Source organism: Chamaea fasciata, unplaced genomic scaffold (assembly GCF_029207755.1).
Source record: "Chamaea fasciata isolate MVZ Bird 193981 ecotype frontalis unplaced genomic scaffold, bChaFas1.0.hap1 SCAF_37, whole genome shotgun sequence".
In the NCBI taxonomy this organism is placed as follows: domain Eukaryota; kingdom Metazoa; phylum Chordata; class Aves; order Passeriformes; family Sylviidae; genus Chamaea; species Chamaea fasciata.
In genome coordinates, this window is record NW_027094122.1 from 1,944,569 (window position 1) to 1,962,638 (window position 18,070).

The window sequence follows — 18,070 nt, forward strand, 5'->3', positions numbered from 1 at the left end:
CTTCCCACACTGGCAACACTTGTAGGGCCTCTCCCCAGTGTGGATCTTTTGGTGCAAGCTCAGGCTGGCTCTGTGGCTGAAGCCCTTCCCACATTCCCCACACTTGTACGGCCTTTCCCCAGTGTGGATGTTCTGGTGCTGGATCAGGTTGATTCTGTGGCCGAAGCTCTGCCCACATTCACCACTCCTGCTCTGGCCATCTGTGAGGTGATGATGTAACTGGAGAAGCTCCAGTCCAGAGGAGGAGCTATGAAACCTGGTTCTGGGGTGGAGTGGCGACATGGACTAAATTCACGCTCTTTTGATGCAGGGCATGCCCTGAAGTTGGATGGGCTGCCTGCATCTCCCAGCTGAGCATCACCTTCCGTCTCCTGCTGCCGCTCAGCAGCTTTTCACCAATCCAGGGGTTGGGATGTATTTGTTGCATCAGCAACTCATCAAAGAAAACTTGTTTTGCAGTCACAAGTACGTTTCAGATTGTTTTATTCCCGAGCATCCCTGACAACTAAACACTGAGCTTTTGTTGTGCCTGAGGGCAAGTGAAGCAGCAGCACGGTGGCCGAGGCTGAGACACGCGACCACTGTGCCAATTGCCCGGAGCGCCGTCAGGCAGTGCCGGGATCCCGGCTGCGGTTCTGGTCCCCACAACGGAGGAATCGCAGCCCCTGCCTCAGAGCCTGTCAGAAAGGCACCCAAGTGAGAGCAGAGGGAGGGCACCCTTCCAGTCTCTCTTGGGCATGGCCACAAAGCAGCCCCTGCTTCTCCTTCCTCCGCCTGTGTTTGGGGTGTGCTGACGGCAGCGCCAGCCAGGTTGTGCTCTGTGTTCCAAAGGCTGTGGAGAGCGGGCATGAAAAGTGCTGTGTGCACAGCGGAGAGTCCTGGAAGGTGCTGGCAAGAGCGTCCTGCGGGAACAGGGCTCTGGTCTCTGGCCGGGAACAGCCTGGTTTTGCTGCTGTGAGCGCAGGCAGGAGTGGAGGCAGGTGAAGAGGCAGCGGGCGGCTTGTGTTTGTAGAGGGCCTGGGGCTGCATGTGCGAACCTCCACCTGGAATCACACTGGGGGGAATACGAGCTAGAGCTGGAGCGCCTGGCCAGAAAGGACCAGAAGGAATTCAGCCTTGCCAGGGTTTCTTAGGAGTGTGTTGGTGTTCCCCAGGAAAGTTCCCAATGTGGGGAAATGCCTCTGGGGAAAAGAGACTTGCTTCTCAAGGAAAGCGCTTTCCATGGAGCTCCCAGTGAGGAAGGTGCAAGTGTCCCCCTTTAGCTGTCTGTGGTCCTTTCAGTCCTTGAGGCCCGTGGCACTTGGCAGATGGAGAAGGGAAGGGAGAAGGCTGTGAAGAGCAGGTTTGGAATCCACCTGGACCTGCAGAGACCAAGGCAAGCACCTGCAGCAGGGTGTGTTACCCCCACTGTGGACAGAGGTGTGAGCAGGAGCATCTCTGAACAGCTGCGAGCCCCAAAGCTGTCTTGGAGAGCTGTGAATTCAAAGGCCTTCATGCACACACGTCTCACATCTTACCCGTCTGCTGTGTTTCAACTCTTGGCAATATGCATTTCTGTCTTGCTCGCTGGAAGCGGCTCCGGCCCAGAGGGCCAGCACCGAGCTGGGCTGTGTGGGCCAGGTGGCACGGAGAGTCTTGGCTGATCTTGCTGTGTCCCTGGCCTCAGAAAAGGCTTGGAAGGTTTGCCTCCCAAGGCGCCCTCTCATCGGCTCTTCCTGTGCATCTTGGAGAGAACAAGGCAGGCATTTCTGGCAGCTGGGCATTAGCAGGCCTTCAAATGGGGGCGTGTTGTGGAGCAGGCCCAGCTGAGACACCCTGAGAGGAGCTCAGCGCTCCTTGCCCCTCTCTGCAGACACGTGAGCCTTGTCTGCTTTCGGGATGACCCCGGCTGTGTCAGGGGGTGCTGCTACGTGGACACGAGACAGCCGGTCCTGTCCTGCTGGGTCCCAGCAGTGCCTCGCAGCAGTCCTGCATCCCCGTCAGGATGCCGGCCAAGAGAGGTCCTGCAAGCTGAGGCAGCTGATTTGAAGCTTGCGCGGGTGCCTACGGGTCAAGGCCAAGGGTGTTCCCTCAGGATAGAGCAGTGCTGAGGGGTCTCTAGAATTCAAAGAAATCAGCAGACAAATGCATCGTCCGCCAGAAGCTCTTTTATTGGCAGGAGGGAAGGGGTCTGCACTCCACCACAAGGCTTCTTTGCCTCGTCTAAATTTCAGTGGTTTTATGTAGGAATTCTATTAAAAAAACCATCCATCTTTACACTGCTGAGGTGATTGGATAGGCAGGGGGTTTACAAAGAAATCCATTGTGTCAGATTCCTAGACTTGAAGCTAATGTCCACCTGCTGGCCAGGATCGGTCTCAGCGCACCAAAGCAGCTCGTCTTCCTCATCCCTTGCCTGCACAGGGCTGATTCTGTGGCCGCCCTTAGGTCTTCTGGAAGGTTATGTCTAAAGCTTTTTGTCAAGTCACTCTCCTGTCATGCTAGGCTTCCAGGTTTTTCTTATGTTAACTGGTGCTAAGTACTTAAGGATATCTGTGCTAAGTACTCTTTGCTTCTCTAAATTGCCTGTGCTTCCTTCCATCAAACAAAGGCCTTGTTTCATTCCTAAATGTGCCTGATGCCGCCCAGGTCTTTTGGCACCGCTTGCTTTCCTGTGACATGTTCTACCTCCCCCGAGAGTAAAGAGGGAGCTGGAGAAGGAGCTTGCCAGGCTGCTCTCCATCCTTTAGCACCAGTCCTGGTGAAGTGGACAAGTCCCAGCTGAGCACAAACGTGCAAATGGAAGAGCCGTGCGCAGGAAGGGTCGGCGGGAAGAATGATCCAGGAACCGATGGCCTGGCAGCCTGAGCTCGCTACCGGGGAAGGCCTTGGAGCACATCGTCCTGAGTGCCATCCCACGGCACGTGCGGGGAACCAGGGGGTCTGCTGGAAGACGGGAAAGCTCTGCTGAGGGATGGGGACACCTGGGGGACTTGGCAGGGTGCTGGCGAAGGAGTTGTCTGGAAGGTGAGAGGTTGAGGCTGGAATTGGAGTCAGTTTGAAGGCAGCATCTGTGGTTTAGCACAGCTTTGGTTATGGAGGACAGAAGGAATAGCTGGGACTTTTTCTGTTCGTGGTCCTGCTTCTCGTGCAGAGAAGAGGGGAGAGCTGTACTTTCTCGGCCACTTAGGTATCTGTAGCAGGATAGGGAGGATTAGTCCTCCTGCAGTCTACTCATTTGTTTGGGCTACTTTTGTAACACTGAGTGGACTTTCACTTGCTGGAGAGCCTTTATTCCTTAAGAGAATTAGGTTCTTATCATCATCCCTTCAGAGAAAAATGTTCGAAACCAAAGCAAGGCCTTTCTTTTGCCCCTGTGTAGTCTTATGTTTTGTACAGTGACATTCAATGGATGACCTTAAGGCAAATGTGTTGCTGCTTTGAGATGGCAAGGAAACTTCCAAACCTATCACCTTCTCGGGCCATTCCCATGAATTTAGGAAGTTTGCAACTTTTTGGAACTACTTGAGTTGAGCAATGGGACGTAAAGCTTTCCTGAACTGAGCATTCTTAAATGCCGGATCCTTCTATGCCTTCGCTGCCAGGGTGATTTTGTGCTGCAGGAAATTACTCCAATGAGAAAACAATTTCAGCATGGAGTAACAGCTTCTGACAAGAGACCAAGTGTTGCCAGCAGCTGCTCCAGGTGCTCCTGCTAACATCCCCTGGAGGAAGGAGCACAGCCCCCAATGCACCTGGGCTTTGGCTGCCCTGTGGCAGAGAAGCCCCCCGGGGCACAGGTCTCTGGGGCAGGAGATGACACCAGCACTGCCAGGGCTCAGGGGGTGGCAGCTCTGCTTGTGCGGGGACTCTGCCACACCTGCCGGTTTCAGCGCTCCCCTGGCCCCAGGGGTCAGAGCAGCGCTGGTGCCCTGGCCCACACGTTCCTCGTCTGTGTCACACCTGCGGGTTTAGGACGGCCACCGGCCGAGACGTGTCCCAAGGAGGCCGTGCCACCTTCTGTGCAAGGCCCCGTGCCCTTCCCGCTGCAGCTGCGTCGGCAGCCCTGGGGGCTCCTTCTGCTGCCCTGAGCCCGCAGAGCAGGGCAGCGTTTGCCCGTGGTTTGAGGCGCTCCGAAAGATCCTGTCTTAGGGCTGTCTTAGACGCTTGGGGCGAGGGATTCCTTCCAACCCGGGCCACTTTGGCTGGGCTGGGGGCGGCCCCAGGGCAGGTGGCAGTGTGTGCATTGGCCCTTTGTGACACGGTGCAGCAGCGTGGTCACTCACCGTGGCATGGAACGGCACAGGGTGTCCAAGGAGCCTTCGTGACACATGGTGACACAGGTGCTGGTGGTGATGCAGCTGTGCCACTGTGCTCGGAGCACGTGACGGGACAGGACAGGATAGAGCGGTGTCGTGAGGAGCCCCCTCACAGCACACTCGTTTGTGTCTGACCCAGAGCTTTTCCGAGGCGTTATTCCTGCCGCCGGTTGACCTCAAGGCCAAAGCACAATCCTTGACCAAGAGTCACCCGTCCTTGTGGCAGGAGCCCTCGAGAGCAGAGTGCAGGACTTGCTGTCCTGAACTCTTCCCAGCACTTCAGTTGTGTCGGTGCCTTCCAGGTGCCGCTGCAGGACTTGCTGACTCGGAGCTTTTCCGAGGCATCTCTCCTGGAAGTCCCCATCAGTCCAGTCGCTGACATGGAGCAGAGATCCCCAAGAGTGCCCAAATTGGCCAGCGTGGAAGAGGAAGGTCCTGGAGCTGCCCCAGTAGAGGAGACTGGGCTCAGAGGATACTCTGAGGACCTCTTCAAAACCAAGTCCAGTGCTGCCCTGCTGGATATGCTTGTAGAGGAGGGATTTTCCAAGCCAAAACAAGTAAGAAGCCTGTGACCAGGGTCTGATCCTCCCAGGAACTGCTTGGCCTCCCAAGCCACCCCTGCTGGTCCCTGTAACCCTCCCAGGCCACCCAGTGTGCGGAAAGGGAAGCACTTCTCTGGGGAAGCTGGGGACATTTCTCCCTCTGGCAGCTTTCCAAGTCTTCCCGTGCCTTCTCCAGGCGCCTGCCATGGTCAGGTACATCCACCAGTGGCTCCTGGCCAATGAGTACTCTGGGCACAAGCTGTTCAGGACCCTGCTGGATCTCACCGAGGCACAGCCTGCTGACGTGGTGATGACTCTCCTGCGTGTGGCCCCATCGTGTGACAGGTATGGGGCCCACCTGCCCAGAGGGCTCAGGGCTCCCCAGCCCATCATCCTGTACAGCCTGTCCCAGGTGTCTGAGCAAAGGAGAAATCCAGGGCCCTCCGGCTGCTCCCTTCTCCAGCTCTGGCATGGCAGGCCCCGAGCCTGCTGCCGTGCTCCCTCCCTGCCCCTCGGGGGTCTGTCCCCACAGGGCTGGGCTGCCTGCATGCTGCTGGCAAGGGCCAGTGGGCAGAGGCAGAGCTGGCAGCCAGCTCAGCTCCCCCCTGCAGCCCAGGCCACGGTGCTGTGTCCGAGGCCCCCCTGAGCCAGAGTTCTGACCCTGCAGAGCTGCTTTGTCCATGTGGAAGGCCATCCTGTGCTCCCCCAGCACTGCGAAGCCGGCGCAGATGATGCTCCTCCGTGTGCTGGAGGACTGGCCAGAGCACAGCACGTGCACCTCGGATGGGGACAAAACTGGTGTCTTTGCCCTGGCTGTGAGTTTCTGGAACTGGCCCCAGCTCACCCCACGGCTGCCTTTCCAGCAGCTCTCCACCCTCCTTCCCCCACCGCATCTCCCTGCCTCAGGCGCTGGGATGAAGCCTGGCCTAGGGGCAGCTTCAGGGGCACCGGGCCCGGTGCTCCCCCTGCGTCTCCCCTGGCCTCTCCGTGCCACGCTGGGGCCCTGCCACACCAACACCTCAGCACTGTGTCGGGGGGATTCATCCTTTGCAGGCAACTGCGGTGATGTGGAAGATCCTCCAGGAGCACTATGTCCCACTCGAAGTGAGGCTGTGTTTCCCCCGCCTACTTGTGCATCTGCTCTTCCAAGTGTTCTCCAGCACTTTGGATCCACCAGAGGAGATCGATACCTTCTGGAAGGCATGCCAGGAGCGAGACGGCCTTGCCACCAGCCCCAACAGGTGCTCCATCCCAGTCCTCCTGTCCCTGCCAAATCTCCAGGGCAGGAGCCAGTGCTCCCAGCGTGACCTGGGCTTTGCTCTGCACACAGGTTTGCAGCGTGGACCCTCAAGTCCCTGCTCTGCCAAATGCGCTGTGAGAATGTGGTGGTGGCAATGGAACGCCAGCGTGGCTGGGACAAGCTGCTCCATGCTGACACCCACCACTATGCTTTGGGTCTGCTGGCCAGGTGAGACCCCCTTGACGCCGCCGCCCCCAGAATCTGTGCTCTGTGCTTGGGGTCCCCCACAGAGTCTCTGTGGTGATGAGCCAGAGGGCCTTGTCACCCCGGAACACCAAGCAGACTGGCAAAGGCTGGCAGAGGCGGGTGCCCACAAGGAGCCACCTCCCAAATGCCTGAGGTCCCCGTGCAGGATGGTGCTGAAAGAGCCGACCTCTGGGAGTCACTCCTGGGAAAGGTCTGTCCCCCTGGTTCACAGTGTTGGTTACTTTTTCTCCTGCCAGGCAGATGTCTTCTGTCTCCAAACCCTTGTGTTCCTGGATCATTCACTACCTGCTCCAGCTGCTCAGCACACGGCAGCCACGCTGGGATCTGCCCGCCCTGGTGTTCCTTGTGGAGGTGAGCCTGAAGGCCAGCGCTGCCTGGCTGAGCTGCCTCCCAGCTCTGTGCCCTCTCGTAGCCGCAGCTGCCTGGGACGGTGCCCGCGCCCTGTGCTGCTGCTGCTGCTGCTGCCTGGGCCTGGCCCTGTGCGGGTCTGGGCTGCTGTCGGCCGGGACCCCTGTCACTGCCCTGTGCCTTTCAGGTCCTCCAGTGCCTCAACTTGAGTAAGTGCAGCGGCATCGCTCTGGAGATCCTGTCCAAGAACCTGCGGAGCGAGTGCAGGGAGAGGCGTCTCTTGGCACTCAGAGGCCTCGTGGTGCTCGGCAAGAATCGCCTGATGGTGAGAAGGGGGCAGTGGCTGAGGCTGTGCGGGCAGCGTGGGGCTGGGGAAGGCAGTTGCTTGAGCTTGCCTTAGTTTTGGGTGCTGAGACAGCTGCTCCCAGCTCTCCCGCCTCCCACTTCAGCTGCCCGAGTGCTTCCACACAGGTCTTTGGCCTCTGAGCCCTGTGGCAGCAGGCTGGGCTTACACAGACTTGTGTTCCACACAGGCTAAAGAAATGTGGAACCTGACTGAAAGCCTCATCGAGCTCCTGCAGGAAAGTGATGGCGACATCATCAGGATGACCATTGTTCTACTGAAATATTTGTTTCTGTACAATGGCGTCCTGATACCCAGCCCCATCGCCCTGAGACTGGCTGAGGCGCTCCTGCCGCTCTTTGACAACGTAAGGCTCTGTGCCCCCAGCCACGGCCACCGAGTGCCGCATGGACACTTTGTGCCATGTGGATTTGCAGGCTGGTGCCCAGGTCAGCCAGAAGCAGCCCGTGATGAGGTCTTTTTTCCTTCCTTTCATACAGGATGATAGCCAGGTGCAGCTGTGCGCTATGTTTGCCTTTCAAGACATGATGGTTTCGTTAACGGAAGAGGGAAGAAAGGTGCTGAAGTCCCACGTGTGCCAGAGCCTGCTCCCACTCTCCTTCCACTGCCATGACCAGAAAAAGTGTGTGCTTGAGGTGAGCACTTGTGAGCTGCTGCTTCCCCCTGGGCAGGGGCTCGGCTGCCTCCTGCCCTGGAGCCTTGCAGGCTGGAGCCTCTTGCAGGCCTTGGCACAGGGACACTCCTGTGCCCTGAACTGTGGGGCCATCTGCGGCTCTCTGCTGCTCTCCAGGCCGCCCGGGAAACGCTGCATTCCTCAGCCAGATTCCTGAGGAGGAGGGATCTTGAACAGATGCTGCAGGTGGATCAGACGTGGAGGTTCGGCGAAGGACTGGTAAGGGACTGAAAGCCGCGGCCTCAGCCCGGAGAAGGCCCCCGAGTGCGGTGCCCACGGAGCCCCGGCCCAGCGGGGCCGCGGGGCGGGGCGGCACCGCGCCTCCCCGGGCAGCAGCCGGCCCTCTGTCCCCTGCAGAGCCCGGCGCCGGCGCCCGCTGGCCGGGCCTCGGGGCTGTGCGGGCAGGGGAGGCCGGGGCTGGGCGCGGCCAGAGCCCGGCCAGGGGCTGAGCCCGCGCCAACCCTTCCCTCCCTGCTGCCGCTCTCTCCAGCTGGCAGACGACAGGAGCCGAGCGGCCGAGCACCTGCGCCGGGCCCTGCCCTACCTGGAGCACCCACAGGAGCCCCTGCGAGAGGCGGCCATCAGGTTCATGGGTGAGCCACGAGCCCGAGCCCCCATCCCCGGCCCGCCGCAGCTCGGCCCCGGCCCCGGCTGCTGGCCCGGCTGCGGCGGCATCCGCGCCCGGCGCCGTGGAGCCGCGCCTGCCCTCGGGGCCGCTGCCGCCCTCTGGCAGCCGTGCCCTGGGGCGGCAGCGTGCGGCAAGGGCCCGGGCCGAGCCCCGCCGGGGCAGGAGGCCGTGTGGCCACAGGGCTGGCAGCGCCGCCGGCAGGGCGCCGTGCCGCTGGGGCCCTGACAGGCTCTGTGTTCCCAGGGATGGCCGGGCGGCACCTGAGGGGAAGGAAGGAAGAGCTCGAGCTCATCTGTGCGGGTGAGTGGGGGCAGCGGGCTGTCAGCGGGGGCTGCCGGGGGAAGCCGCACGCTCTGGCCCGGCTGCGGAGGGCTGTGCTCCCTGTGCGGACGAGGGGTGGTGAGGGCGGAGCACACGGAGAATTCGGGGACACGTCGGGGATTCATGGCCAGCAGCTTTGGGCTGATCCTGAATTATTAAAAAAAAAAGGAATATCGCCCTAATGCCGATATCCAACAATGACGGACAAAAGACTCTCCGGCAGTTTAGAGTTAGAAAGTGTATGTTTAATTACGATGCCGGGCAGCGTGCGGGATAGCTCCCGAACACACGCGCGCTCACAGAAGATCACAGGGTCTTTTTATGTACTGAAGGATTGAATACCCAAAACACAAATGTATATTCATGACTTTAGTACCTCCCATTCCCCACTTCCTATGGTAATTAGCCAAAAGCTATTAAGCATGCGTGGTTTGTTCTTTGAAATGGGTCGGTGGTCTTTTTTATGGGGCGGGGTCTCAAAATGATGAAGTAAGTGAGTCTTCTTCGCTTTGACTTTTTAACCTTTTAGTGTTGCGTGACAACTGAATCCTGTTTTCCCAGGAGTATTTCATTTATGAATTTACTGTGCTTCTTGAAGCCTATTGATTAGTCAGAAAACACAAACATAAGTTGACAGGCCCCATGATTTATCAGTTCCTTAAATCCGGCTTCTGCTTATCAAAAGGGAAGTCTATCTGTCTTACTTCAGCAATATCCAGTTAAAGTCTGTAATTCTTCAAAATTAATGTTTCAATCCCCTTGGTCCCTGCTCCCTCGTGGCCATGGCAAGAGCGGGCTGGGCTGGCCCTGGCAGGGGGCTCTCCTCGGGTCCCTGCTGATCAGGGCTATGGCCCCGTGTTCCTCTGTCTTGCAGCCCTTGAAGACACGGCAGATGACAGCAGCCCTGCCATCAGAAACCTGGCCATTGAAACAGCCTTGGTCCTCCGGGCAGTCCAGAGAGCTCCGTACTCCATCCTGCGGAAGCTGCGAGATCAGCTCCGCAGGGCACGGAAGACACGGCCTCGACTGTCGGGCCTGGGCTGGCTGCGCTGCTGGAGCTCTGCGGAGAGCTGATCTGGGACACTCTGCCTGCTGGGGCCAACTGAGCCAGCAGGGATTTTCTTCTTCTACAGGATTCTTCTTTTCTTCTTTTTTTTCTTCAGTATATAAATATAGGATATGTGTTACAATACACAGACTCCTAGGATTTTTCTTTTGCTGCCCTGGGTGCACAGGGGAAGAGGGGGAAAAGGGTGCTTTGTGCTCAGCAAGCTGCCCAGGCGTGCAGCCTTGCAGGGAAAATGGCCAGAAGCCCCTCGGCCCTCGGTGGTCCTGCGGAAGCCTTTGCACTGCCGAGAGAGCGCGTGGGCGGGGGCCGGAGCTGTGGGCATCCCTGCGAGGCCGGAGCCTGGAGATGGCCACAAGCCCTGTGCCAGCCAGGAACCGCCGTCTGTGTCCTCCTGCCCGTGTGCTGCTGGCCGGATTGCTGAGGGCTCCGCGGTGCCTCTTGATCGGGCTCCTCTGGAGCTGCTGTGGGGCTGCGCCTCTGCTGCCGGGCAGGCTGGCCGGGCTGGGGGAGACTCTGAGGGGCTGGGCTGGTGGGAAGCCCTGAGGAATTGGGTGTCAGAGGCCACAAGCAGCCCCTGGGGAGCTGCCATGTTCCTGCCAGCCGGCTGCTCTGGCGCTCCCCCAAAGTACCTGCGGAGTGAGTGCAGGGAAAGGTGTAACCTTGCGCTCAGGGCCCTTCTCGAGCTCACTGAGGATCCCTCCCTCAATGGTGACAAGGGGGCAGTGGCTGGAGCTGAGCTGGGGAATGCAGTCGCTTGGGCTTGGCTGGGCTTCGAGAGCTCAGGCAGCTGCTCCCAGCTCTCCTGCCTCCTGGTTCGGCTGCCCGAGTACCTCGGGACAGGCCTTTGGCCTCTGGGCCCTGTTGGCACCAGGGCGGCGTTTCACGACTTGTGTTCCTCACAGGCCAAAAAAGTGTGGCCCCTGACTGAACATTTTGTGGAGCTCCTGCGGGACACAGATGAACAGTCAGTCAGGATGACGGCCGTGATGCTCAGCTTTGCAGTTTTGGACAAGGACATGCTGAGACCCAGCCCTGTCGCCCTGCAGCTGGTTGCGGTGCTCCTGCCACTCTCTGACCATGCAAGGCTCTGTGCCCCCAGCCACGGCCACTGTGTGCCCACCAAACACTTGGTGCCCTGTGGGTTTGCAGGCTCACGCCCAGCTGAGCCCCGAGCAGCCGATGCTGAGGTCTTTTTTTCTTCCTTTCATAGAGGATAACGGCCAGGTGCAGCTGCTGTCCACACTGCTCTTCTGAAAATTGGTGACTGTTTGCAGGGCCCCTGGGAGGGAATATTGGGGTTCCTGGCAGCAGGATCCTTGTGCAGCTTCAGGCTGGGGTGGGCAGCACTTCCATCTGCAGCTTCCATGTGCTGCTCCGGCAGCTGCTGCTGCTGCTGGGGACCCTGAGGGAAGAGGCCACGGGAGGGATGGAAATGCTGCACGGACAGCAGCAGCCAGGGCCAGGAATGAGCTTTGCCTTCCTGGCTGCTGAAATGAGGCTCCTTTAGTGCAAGAGGAGGCAAAGGCAAAATCAATTTCAACAATTCAAGGGAAACTGTAGAAAACTGGAAGCCTCTCAAAATGTCACACACATTCATCTGGGAGCTCTTCAGCGTTGGTTCTTGTAAAAAGCCTTTCCCGTTTCCCCTTGGCTCTGAGATTCTGGGAGCCACCGCTGGGCTTCAGAGTTCAACTGATTTTTATTTTCCAGGTTTTTAAACAGAGCTCTGAATTGGGCATCTCTTGCCACTTTTTCTGCTCAGAACCTTGAGAAAGGTTCTCTGCTCCTGTGAGCCACATCTTGAAGGGTGGTTGGCAACCATGGAATGCTCTGGGAAAGCACTTGATTGACTTCAGGGCCAGGCTGGAGAGCTCAGCCTGAGGAAAGAACTGTTCCAGATGCCTCTGTCCATGTCCAGCTCCTCACAGCTGAGTCCCTGAACACCCTGGGTGGTTTATAGGGATTGATTTTCCCCTCCTGTTCACTTGGAGGTGATTTTGCCATCCTTTAGAGGAACATCTGACCAGCCCCTGCCCCCATTCCATTTTATTCTCTCCACTTTGAAGCTGGACCGCTGGGTTTGACATGTAAATTGGTAGTGTCTCCCCGTTCTTCCCTCCAGCCCTCCATTGTGACTTGTATTAAACACTGCAAACGGCCTCATTTGTCTGGTGGGGAAGATGTGAGGTGGAGAAAGTTAACAGCATTTGTTTTCATGAACCTTGTGCTAGTAAAGAAAAATGAGGTTGGTCATTTTGGTGTGGTGCTGAGTGTTGGGATTTGGGAGTTTATTTCTTGCTATTGTTCTTATTATTTATTAGTGTTACTTTTCACTGGTCAGATTTTTAAATCTTAGACACGATTAACCAAGGCTGGATGTAAGTCATTAGGAAAATTCCCTTGCATTTTCCACTGGGATTAAACGGTTCAGTCGACTCCAAGTTGCCAGTGGATTCTAAAGATGGGAAATCCTGTTAGTGGTGGGTTTGGTGTGGTTTGGAGCTGGGGAAGGCTCTCATCCCCTCCCGGAGGTGCCCCAAGCCCGCTCTGCTGCCACGTCTGCACTCGCGGCCCCTCACGGCTGCCCTGCCCTGGGGACACGGTGGGACCCCGCTGCTGCCGGGGCTGAGGCTCCTCACGGCCCCTCAAACCCCTCCTGGCTACACAGAACCTCTCCTGGCCCCCGACAGCCCTTCATGGCCCTTCATTGCCCCTCCCGGCCCCTCAGGGCCCCTCCCGGCCCCAGGCGTGGAGCTCCTCCCGAAGGAGAAGGGGCCGGGCCCTGCTGGTTCTCCTTTTATTTCGGTCGTTTCGCAGCCGTGAGGAAAGAAAGGCTGAAATGGAGCCTTTGCCCAGCGGTTCCCTCCGGGTCAATTGCGGCCGAAGCTCCGTGCCGGCGCTGGCCCCAGCACCAGCATCCCCGCAGCCCCGCCGGCCTTTGCTGTCCCCCCGTGTCCATTCCCTGTCCCCGAGGCCCGCCCGGCTCTGGCAGCAGCAGGAGCCGCAGCGCAGCGGGCGCCGGCCCGGCCCGGCCGGGGCTCCCGGGCAGGAGCAGCAGCAGCGCCGGCCCCTTCCCACCTGCTCCTGCCTCGCCTTCCAAGGCCTTTGTCCGGCTCCACTGCGGCCTGGAGCAACGCTCACCCGCCAACAGCCCAGACTGCTCAGGGCCCGCCTGTGCTGCCCCGACCCAGCCTCCAGAGAAAGGAAGGGTCGGCTTCCAGCGCTGTTTGCAGCACTGTTTCACTCAGCCCGAGGTGACGGCAGGAGGCTGCTGCTGCCTTTGCCTTGGCAATTGGAGATCGCGGCTGCTGCTGCACCCCTCTGGCTGCCGACTGGATTTTATCAGGACAACTGCAATTGCCTTTTTCCATCCTTGCTGCCCGCTGTGCTTTTGTGACAGTGAACTCAGTCTTTCTGTTGCCGGCACCGTGCAAAGAAGAGATTGAAATGCTCCCAAGTCCCCGGGCACTAAGTCGAGGGGAATTAAAGCCACACAGGCCACATTTGCAGCGCTCCAACACAGCCCTGCTGCTGGTGCTGCTGAAATAGAATCAACTTAGAGAGGCCATCACAAAAATTGCCGCTGGGGTGTCAAACACAATGCAAAAATGCACCCGGAGAAAGAAAAACCAGAACTTCTTGACTCACTTCATTGCTTCCTGCGAGCAGCAGAAAAGGGAGATGCCCAGAGGTATTTCCAGCTGCTGCTGATCCCAGCTGGAGCTCTCTGCAGAGTCCCAGCAGGAACCTGAGCCCAGCCCGGGGAGCTCACACAGTGTCAGGGAGATTCTGTCTCTGGATTCAGTCAGGGTTGCATTCCCCAACAAGTGCTGGTGCCACCTCCTGTTTTCTTGGATTAAAACAGTAACAAGGAAAACCTTACCAAAGGCACAACTCCCCAGTCCACAAGGAAAAAAGAAAGGACAAATCGTAAAGTTTTCCAAACATTTGTCCTGCTTTGCTGCAAAAGTCGTGCTGCACTCAGTATGGAAATCCAGGAGAAGCTGCAGTTGGTGGCACATCTTGTGCCAGAAGCTCGACCTCCTTCTCCACCAAAGGTTCTTGAAAAGAGCAGCTGGGACTGTGGTGAAGGTTGCTGGAAAACTGCAACAGCTTTCCAGAAGTGAAATGAAAACGCAAGAAATAAACCAAGACGTTTTCCTCTATTTATTTCTATGCTTCCCTTTTCCGTGTTGCACTACTTCTCCGTGCCATTAATTCCAAATGGATCTCACCTCTCAGATAGATGACTTAGTGAGTTTTAGACACTCGAAAATACCATGGGCCGTACACAGAGTTTGCCTTCCCCTGTTTTTGCTGCAAAGTAACGCTGGAGACATAAGCGTAGTGCTTGGGTCGGGCACGAATCCTACAACCAGGGAATGTGTCCTGACAGTGTCTGAGCCTCAGCAGGGACAATGCACAGCAGCGACCGAGGGAATTCCTCTGCTGCGGCGCAGGAGTCAGGCCTCTGGATGTGGGCTCAGCACGGCCAAGTTGCCGTGTTTGGAGCGGCTCGGGGGCTGCCCCCGGGGAGTGCGGGGCTGGAGCGTGGAACGGACACGCGGACAAACGGCCCCAGGGCTCCAGTTGCAGCGGCGGCAGCGGCAGCAGCAGCGGCAGCAGCGAGTCTACGGCGTCTACGACCCCTCCCCGTCCCTCTCTTGTTCCTCCTCTCCCTCTCCCGCTGTCCCGCACTCTGTCTCGGTGTCCCGCAGCCTCTCCCGGTGTCCCTTTCCCGACCCCCCCGGCCCCTCTCGGCGTCCCCGTCCCGGCCTCTCCCTCTCCCCCCGCAGGGCTGGGCCATGCCCCGGGCCCGCCCCCGGCCCCGGGCGTCCCGCCGCGGTCTGGGCTCCGCCCGGCTCTGGCGGTGCTGGCTGTGGCGGTGCTGGGCGGGCATCAGTGCCTGGGGCCAGGGCGGCATCGCTGCGCTTTGGCTGCGCCTGTCCCGAGCCTGGCCCCGGCCCCGGCCCCGGCCCCGGCCCCGGCCCCGGCCCCGGCCCCGGCCCCGACCCCGACCCCGGCCCCGACCCCGACCCCGATCCCGGCCCCGGCCCCGGCCCCGGCCCCGGCTCCTCCCGGGCCCCGCTAAGGACACACGCGGCGCGGCCGCTCCCGCCGCCTCCGCCGCGGCTTGCCCGGCCCGAGCTCCGCCGCTCGGCAGCGCAGCCGCCGGCCTCGAGCCGCCGGGGCCCGGGGCGGGTGGGGATGGCCGGCCCGGGGCGCTCGGGGGGCGCTCGGGGGCCGTGTCTGGCCCCGGGCCGAGCGCTGAGGGCCGCGTGTCGCCCGCAGGGGAGGCGCGGGAGGCCCTGCAGGACCGGTACCGGCTGGGTTCGCTGCTGGGGCGCGGAGGCTTCGGCAGCGTCTACTCGGGGACGCGGCTCTCGGACGGCGCCCCGGTGAGCGGCGGGGCTGGCGGCGGGCGGAGGAGGAGGAGGAGGGCGGAGGAGGAGGAGGAGAAGATCGGGGCGCGGCGGGGCAGGCGGCGAGCTGAGCCCGCTGCTGGCCTTTGCTCGCAGGTGGCCATCAAATGCGTGCCCCGGGCCCGCGTCCAGCACTGAGGCGAGCTGGTGAGTGAGCGGGGCCGGCGGGAGAAGCTGGGGCCCGGCAGGGGAAGAGCCGGCGGGAGCCCTGCAGGGAGAGCGGGCGTGGGCTGAGCGGGGGGCCCAGAGCATCCGGGGCTGGGTGAGGGGTTCCCGAGCCCTGGCACAGCCTCAGCCCCACTGACGGCATCGTGGTCCTTCGGCAGCCCAACGGCGCCCGTGCGCCCCTGGAAATCGTGCTGCTGGACAGGCTGTCCTCTGGATGTGGTGGCATCATTCAGCTGCTGGAGTGGCTTGAGCTCCCCAACAGCTTCCTGTTGGTGCTGGAGCGTCCGGAGCGGTGCCAGGACCTCTCGGGTTTCCTGGCGGAGCGGAGGTTCCTGCCGGAGGAGGAGGCGCGGGGGCTGTTCCGCCAGGTGCTGGAGGCCGTGTGGCACTGCACCAGCTGCGGGGTCCTGCACCGCGACATCAAGCCCGAGAACGTCCTGCTCGACCTGGCCACCGGGCAGCTCAAACTGATCGACTTTGGCTGTGGCGCCTTCCTCCAAGACACAGCCTACAGGCAATTTGCAGGTGAGCCCTCTCAGGGGATGTTCCTGGGCATCTCACGGCCCAGCCTGGCTGTAGCACCGCGGCTTCCCCCTCTCGCTGCTAGGAGCGGCGTTATTTCTTGAGCCAAGTTGCTTTTGGGTGGAGGCGGGAGGGGGCCAGCCCCCACACGCCCAGGGATGCCGGGGCGAGGCTTTAGGAGTTGCAGCATCCCCTGATGAACTCCGTCTGTGTTCCATAGGAACCCTGCCCTACAGCCCACCAGAGTGGATCCACCACCAACGCTACCACGGCGAGGCAGCGACGATCTGGTCCCTGGGCCTCCTGCTGTACCACCTGGTCATGGGGAAGCACCCGTTCAGGAGGGGCCAGCAGTTCATCTGGGGGCGCATCTTGTTCCCACGATGGCTCTCTCAAGGTGGGTCCTCATCTCTGGGCACAGGGGAATCCTGGTGCTGGGAGACAGCAGCAGGCTGATGAGCACCCTGCTCTGGCAGCTGCTGAGGAGGTGGCACATGTCCTGCTCTCCTCCAAACAGAGAATCCATGGGGAAGTTTAGGCACAGCTCTGGGCACACCCAGCATGGCCTGGGCACGGGAATGGAGGGGCAAAGCAGACGGGATCCTTCTCCAACTGACTGCTGGTTTCTGGTTTCTCTCTTCAGAGTGCCAAAATGTTATCAGGAGGTGTTTGTCCATGCAACCCTTGGACAGGCCATCCTTAGAAGACCTCTTCAGTGATCCTTGGGTGCAGGGTGTTCATCTGCCCCAGAAGATGGGAGAGGTCCATGTGCACAGTTTGATCCAAAGACCTGACAGGTAACAGCTCCACACATCTCATGGCAATCAGTGCTAAAGAAAACCAGAGTGTTTTTGTCCTGCCTGTAGCTCTGAGCAGGGATGACCAGATGGGAACATCTGTGCTGGGGCGGAGCTGGAGACCTGGTGTAGCAAGCACTGGTGGCCACCATCCACCCTAGTTATGCTTGTCCTGGTTCGTTGGTGGCTGGGGCCCTGGGCAGCGCACTGACAGCCTGGTCTGGCCCCCAGGGAAGGAGGAGCCCCTGGAGAAGCTGTATCAGGTGGGGCTGCTGCTGGAGACACCAAGGACAACCCCAAGGATGCCAAGCTCTTCCTCGACCTGGCCACCGGCAGCTGAAGATGATCGACTTGGATTCTGGCACCTTCTTCAGACACGCTCCCTGGGGCCCAATTTGCAGGTGAGTCCACAGCTGGGGGGATGCTCCCAGATGTGGGCATGGCACGGCCTGGCCGGGCACCAAAGGTTCCTCCCTTTGCTGGGGCAGACGCCACAGATTCTTCACTCGGCCGTCAAGCTGCCTTTTGGCTCTGCGCAGCTGCTGAGGGCTGGATGTGCCGTGGCCGGCTGCAGGCTGGGCACGTGTCCTGCCCTCCTGCTCTGCCCCCAAAGGCAGCAGTGATGGGCAGCTTTGGGCCCAGCTCTGAGCACGGCCAGCGTGGCCTGGGCACTGCGGGCGGTGGGGACGAGGGGACAGGAGCCTTCGGCTGACGGGCACCTTCTGGTTTCTCTCCTTCCAGCCGGGCTCTGCGGGTGCTGAGGCTGCTCTGGGCTCTGCCAGGGCTCTGCTGGGCTCAGCCCCAGGCACGGCTGGGCTGGCTCTGCCCTCACATTGCTCTGACAGCTTTGCATCAGACCAGCCCATTCGGAGCCCACCGAGTGAGCTTTCTGCTTTTGCAGGTGAGTGAGACTCTCCTGCAGGCCAAGAGATTGCAGTGAGGGATCCACATCCAATTGGCAAGAACCCAAGCACTCCACAGTTCCAGCTGAACGCCTGGATCTCCACAGGATGTTTTGTCTGCCCCGCTCTTCATTCCTTTTTTGGCTGGAATCGTGCAACTGCCCTTTCTTCCTCCTCCAGAAGTGCCACAAGTGAGCAAAACCTGGCGAGTGGACGGCGTTCCTAAGGCAGTGCAGTCTGGAGCGGATGGATGAAGAATTGCCCTTCTGCACTTCCCAAGCAGAGCAAAAAGCTGTAAGTGGGACTTTGCGTCTTTACGAAACCCCTGACAATTTCAAAGGGAATGTGCAGCTCATTCACAGGGTGAGAAGGAAGGTCCGTCTTGTAAAGGATTTGGGGTTTGGCAAAGTTTAGATTCCCAGTCCTGCTTGGAGCTGGCGGGGCACAAAGCAATTTCCTATTGCTTCAATCACAATTTAAGATAATACTGGAAACAAACCACAAAATC

General features: G+C 59.8%; 1 pseudogene; it reads left to right on the top strand.

Annotated features, from left to right (window-relative positions):
* The first annotated feature begins 4,678 nt into the window (after positions 1–4,678).
* Positions 4,679–17,600, top strand: LOC136303563 (uncharacterized; annotated as a pseudogene).
* Positions 17,601–18,070: the final 470 nt, after the last annotated feature.